Source organism: Haplochromis burtoni, unplaced genomic scaffold, assembly GCF_018398535.1.
Source record: "Haplochromis burtoni strain Fernald_Lab_line unplaced genomic scaffold, NCSU_Asbu1 Contig_12, whole genome shotgun sequence".
Classification (NCBI taxonomy): Eukaryota; Metazoa; Chordata; class Actinopteri; order Cichliformes; family Cichlidae; genus Haplochromis; species Haplochromis burtoni.
In genome coordinates this window covers 1,873,441-1,879,576 of record NW_024582373.1, presented here as the reverse complement: position 1 = coordinate 1,879,576, position 6,136 = coordinate 1,873,441, and positions in this window count along the sequence as shown.

Here is a 6,136-nt window from a genome sequence, read left to right as displayed (position 1 = left end):
TATCTATCTATCTATCTATCTATCTATCTATCTATCTATCTATCTATCTATCTATCTATCTATCTATCTATCTATCTATCTATCTATCTATCTATGTTTACTCTGAAAATTGAACAGCTCACAGTCTCCTTTCCTGTTGCTGTCCATGAAAATGTTCCTGCAGCAGCAGTCTTTGGCTCATGTGTAGATTATTTCTCGTCAATCCTCTCTTTTCGCATCCATGGGTCATATTTTACTCTCGGCGTCCACAAGAGAGCACCCTTTCATAAATGAGACCATCTGCGGCCAGGACGAGAGCTGACCGGGTCTTCTGCGGTACACGACTGTGTAAAAGTCGCTTTCTGCACGACCGAGTGGCGTCGATAAGTGCATTTCTTGGACATTAAAACTGGGTGTTTTATTGTTGATTATTCTTGTAAAGCAGTGACTGAGCAAATAGGTACAACTAAAAACTTCAGCTTTCCATCATCTGAGGCATTATTTCATTTTTAGTATAGTTACCTTTCTAGGGGTCACCTGCCAATTTAAGGCCTTACCTGGCTGGAGTTTTACCTTCTCTTCCTTCTGTGTTTTCAGTCTTAATTGCATGTTTGTTTCTCCTGCCCATGAGATTTTATTGGTGACAAAGCTCCACAGCATTGGATTTTAGAACGTTTATTTTCACTAACAGGTCACATGATGCAGAGGACAAATTAAATGGAAATCCAGAATAAATAAGTGCATGAAGGCTCGTTCAGCAGTGTGATTATGTTATGTGGCCTTCACAATCACTAGATTTCAGTACAGTTGAGCACTAATGGGAAATTAGGGCTCAACAGAAGCATCTTAAGAGACAATCTTTTGGAAGCGCACAAGATATTCTGCTGTATTTGAGAGTGGCTGATGCTGTTCTGCAAACTGAATGTGTTTCCTTCTTGTGTCACCTGCCTATTGTATGGTTTGGTGAATAAAAGCAGAAATGTATTATTATGTTTTTTTTCTAAAAATGTCACAGATTATTACTTTGCGCCTTTCTTCAACGTCACTCTCTGTGAGCAGTATCGCTGTCTGGCTCGTGGCTAATGTTCATTCCCTCTGTACTGACTCACGTTGATGTTCACTGAGGGGAAGGTTTATCCCAGCATGACTCGTACCTTGAGATTAGACATACTTAAATGTAAAATGCTGAAGAATAAATAAGATACATAAGAGTTTCAGAGTAAAGCCCGGAGTTTTAAGCACGGGGTGAGACAGACAGAGAGCCAATATGCCGCTGAGCCCAGCGCGAGGCCATTCTCTGAGATGTGACAGTAGCTGGCAGCAGAACAGCATTGCTGTACTTTGCTCAAATCCAACTTCAAAGGTCATAATCCATCTGGACAAGTGATGACTCCCAATGACTCCTTCCTCTGATGACAATTATGCTGTTTCATAAGCACAGAGTACACTCTGGATTATTTATTTATTCTCCGTGTCTTTACTGTGACTGGTGAGAGAGTGAGAATGAGAGAGGTAGGATGAGAGTGACACAGACAGAGATGGAGAGAGAGAGAGAGAGAGAGAGCTGCTGATAGAGCAGGAGAGGTTGGGCGTGAAATGGATTTTGCAGGTTGTGTTTGAGGCAGATCTTGATCGTGGAGCTGCAAATGCATCTTCTGTTTACATGCCCGTGCATGCTCTAGCTTCTGATTGTGTTTCTCTAGTGTTTCTTCACTTGCCTGGTCCTATCACATACCAGCTATATGTGCTGCATTATGGATATATACAGTATATTTGAATGACACAGTGACCTTTAATTTTCAGATCGCTTTAGCGGCAACTCGCACTCGCACTTTGCGGTGAGGAGCTCATTTGACAGTTTTCATGGCCCATCCACCTTGATGAGGTTATGCCGGATGTTAGCGCTTTGCAAACTCTAATTAGACAATTTGCCCTCGCTTCCTTTTCCTCCAATTATTACTGCAGTGATGATAAAGTTGAACTTGCCATAACATATTATTTTGTTTTGCCCTTTGCTAAGACTAATTGAAGATATAAGTCAAGGGCATCCAGTGGAAAACTGGAGAAGAAAGCTCGGGAAATGGAGAGCCATAATCAGGTAGGATGGAACTGATATGCTGTAAACGGCAGAGAAGAGGAGACAATATGAAGCTAGGCTATTATTAAGGCATAATAGGTTATCCTCCGAGGACTTTTTAGCACCACTGACTCTCTGTTGCTTTGCGTTGTAGGACTGACATAAAAAGGATCAAACTGCCTATCTCTGTAAAACAGAGGGGGGGTCTAAAAATAGGAGGCATGCTCTAGAAGTTGCTGTGGAGATAATTGAATATTATTTTCAGGAATGATTAAGTTGACCTATCCAGTAGACTAATTATTTCTTGCAGGCCAGAGGAGAACGTGTTTAATAGATTTGGGTAGTAGTGAATAAGGGAAAATAAAGCAGCCAGTCTGTAGACTTTCTGCTGACCGGATACACAGTGTCTGTGGAAAAATGAATAATACCCATCATTAGAGCTTGGCTTGGGGAATGATCACACATTTTTCTTGCGGTATTTCCAGGATGGTGTCCTCTGTCGTTTCAGGAAGCAATGTCCTAGTTCTTCTAGATCGGTGATGGATAGCTTGTGTGTGCATTTCTTCAACACTATATCAACAGTTTAATTATTTGAGTTTTGATTAATATTTATATTGCGTATTGGACACATATTCGCTTGATTGTTAAATTGCACACTTTTTTTTTACCCCCCCTACATTTATTTGACAGCTGGTGTTGGATGTAGTTTGCATATTAATAATCTCATTCAAAACATTTTGCACAAATGGGGCACATAAAAATATGCAATATATGGGACATATGAATAGATTATGCATTTCCACAAGCTGAACATTAAATGCTTTTTAAATCATGAATAATACATTATACAGTACACTGTACAGTAATCCATCCATCCAATTTCTTAACTTCTTATGCAGTTCAGGGTTACAGGGGAGCTAGACCCTCTGTGCAGTAATTTTATATTAAATTTTTAATTTCAAGTACTCACTAAAAATAATATTTCTTTACATCTACATACATATGACTCTAAATGTAGGGCATTTCCCACACATGTCTTTGTTCAAGATTTTTAAGAAGTCTAATAAAACCAACCAGTATGTGCTGTACACAATGGCATGTGATGCTGGAGTTTTGCCGATGTGTCGGCGTATGCTGGCATGCTGTATGCCCGCTCCTGTCCGCGAGTATGTGTGCTTCAGAGTAAGACAGAATGAATGCGCCCGTGTGCACGTGTCACTGTCAGTGTGCATCGACTTCACCTGTCCTCCACCTTTGTAATCCCTGGGTACACCTGGGCCTTTTGGGCTTGAGGGCTTTTAGCAGATTGCATGTGTCAGACTTTGGACAATTACACTGATTGTTGCCCTAGAAACTCAGCTCTCACTTTGCTTCTGGGCGAGGAAAAAAAGTTAATGAAATTAAAGGTGACAGAACAGTATAGAAAATGAGAGAATCTGTCCGCAAGCTGCTCTTAATATATATCCAACTCTGCCGTGCTATACAGAAATAGCAACTTGACAAACAAATGAAAAAAGGTTTTTATACCCTGAAAGGTCAGTTCTGTAACTGCCTAATGAATTCCAAACTTTTTTTTTGTAAGTTCATCCAAACTTGGAAAAGCTGATTTAAATGTATCTCCTCACAGAACTGCATAAAATAAATATTTGTAAGTAGAAAATTTATCAGCCACAAATATCCCGCGTTCGGTATAATTGCACTGTTAAATTCATGACTTGAACCTTGCTGTCAAAACTCTATGTTGATATTCAGGAAAGCTAGAAAGCGTAATGCTCATCTTATTCTCTAATGGCCACCATCAGATTGAGCTCTCCTCTCAGCCGTGCACGGGAATCATTAGTAAACAGCAGACCGAGGAGCAACAAGATCGTTTGTGCTGAATACTTGGGCAGGAGCGTAGAAAGAGAAACAAGTCTCTGAGGAGATTACAACTGATTCATATCGCCACTATGTTAAGATAAAGGATGTAGCTGTAATGTGCGCAGCTGAGGGATCATGTGTTAGAAAGTGAGTGATGCACACTGAGAGGTATGGATCGTCAAAACATCAATCTCACCTGCTACAGATCCTTTTCAGGTGGGTTCATATTTCACATCATCCATCGGCCTTACTCACACACACACACAAAGAACATGTCACAGGAAACGAGCGACCAAAATAGGTTCTGCTTGTAATGCCTTGGTCCCATCAAGCATCCCAGTTTGAATGCCAGACTGCAAAATTAGCTCACCTAGAGGCAGTCCTTCACACTTGTGCTTTCTCTTTTGTGAAAGTGTAAAATAGGTGCTGTGTAAAGAGTGATTTCAGACAAAAAAAAAGGGGGGGAAACAATTGAAAACACAAGTTTATACAGTGTCAGCTACACTATTAGAATCAGAGGAATAAAATAGATGCGTGCGTATGCTGTGTTACTGCGAGGCGGTTCGGCGCTCTGGTGAAGAGTAGGTGTGAACACTAATTAAACATAACATCTGTTGGAAGCAGAGACACTGGCAGCTATCAAGCTCACAATCAAATCATCTGCGATTAGAAACCGCAGTATTATTGTTATGTTGTTCGAAACACAATACATTTTTTTGATTGATCAGAGGGGAAAATGCTCTTCCTCTACGCTGAATCCTGCCTCCATGTAGGAGTTTCTTACCCACTGTGGACCATTGTCAGGTAATGTCTCAGTTTATTAGCCCTGATATGAACTATAAACCCAAATTTTGTTTATGATGAGGGGCATGAGGGCATTGTTGAGTGAGGATATTTCATGAGGGAAGCATTATGTACACTTCATAATATTGGCTGCTCAGCACATTCTCTATGCCAGTCGAGTCCAGGCTTGTTTTTTTTTTTATGGTAGCACAGGGCTTTAGGACACTGTAAGTCAGGGTTTCATCTGTGAGAGCAACATTATGGCTCCACTTCTGTATGTACTTGTGTACTTGTTGGGGTGTGTGTGCGTGTGTGTTTGTGTGTAGATTAATGACCACTGGCATAAGAAATGCCACCGACTAGTGTTTTACACAAACAACTTCTAGGTTTGTGACGATATGCGCCTGAGGGTGGAAGCGTGACTTTTGCTGTCCTCTGCTTCTCCCTCCGTCCCTCTCTCTTCATCATCCATCGGTTCCGTTCACCCGTGCCACCTCACTAATGATTGCTCAGCGGCCATGAGTCTACCATGCATCATTTACCAGGGGCTCTGGAGAGGCTGCGATACAGTGCAGAGGAGAAAAGGGAAAGAAAGAAATTCTCTGCTCACGCAGGTAGGAAGGCTGAAAGGAGCAACAGTGCTATCCAGAACGAGAGAATGAGAATAAGGAGAGGAGCTGACAGAGGTGGAGACACCAAGAGACAAGCATGTGCTGCAAAAGCAGCATGAAGGGAGAAGGTGAGAATAAGCTGGAGGGGAACTGGAGGCCCATTTTATTAATCACAGCCTTGATCTGGTGGGAAACACTGACAGCTCTGGATGGAAATAATACTCAAGAACTGCAGCTAGTGCACTCCCCCCTGCCACCGAGATTGGGGGTGGGGTGGGGGGTGGCTAAGGCAAAACACGACGTTGTTTGCTTTATATGTGTGTTTTTTGTGGTTGATGTAGTTGGACAAGCTGATTGTTGAGACAGGGCAGAATACTGTGATATGCAACATCTGGTTTATATTAATAAGTGTGAGATTGGGCAGACACAGAAATCATGTCAGTATGTATGAAAATACTGTTAGTTTTTATAAGTGTAATTATTGTTACTATTAAAAATAAAAAATCTATATGCCGTTGTGCAGTTATGATTGCATAGTCTCTCGTCACCTCCACGTACCTGTATTTTTAGTGTATTTCGACAAACACAAATCTAAAATAGTCAATAATTATTATGGTATGTATCTCCCTGCTTCCATTTTTTAAGAACAGCTTCTTGACAGCCACCCTTCTGCTGAGACAATTCCTGACGACGCTTCAGTGAGCAGTAGATGGATCAACTGAAGGGCCAGAAGCATCTACAGGTCCTTATTGTCAGGTCTGTGCTGGATCTCCCCCCCCCCCCCCCCCCCCCCCGTTTCTTATGGACATGACTTTTGGACACTGGT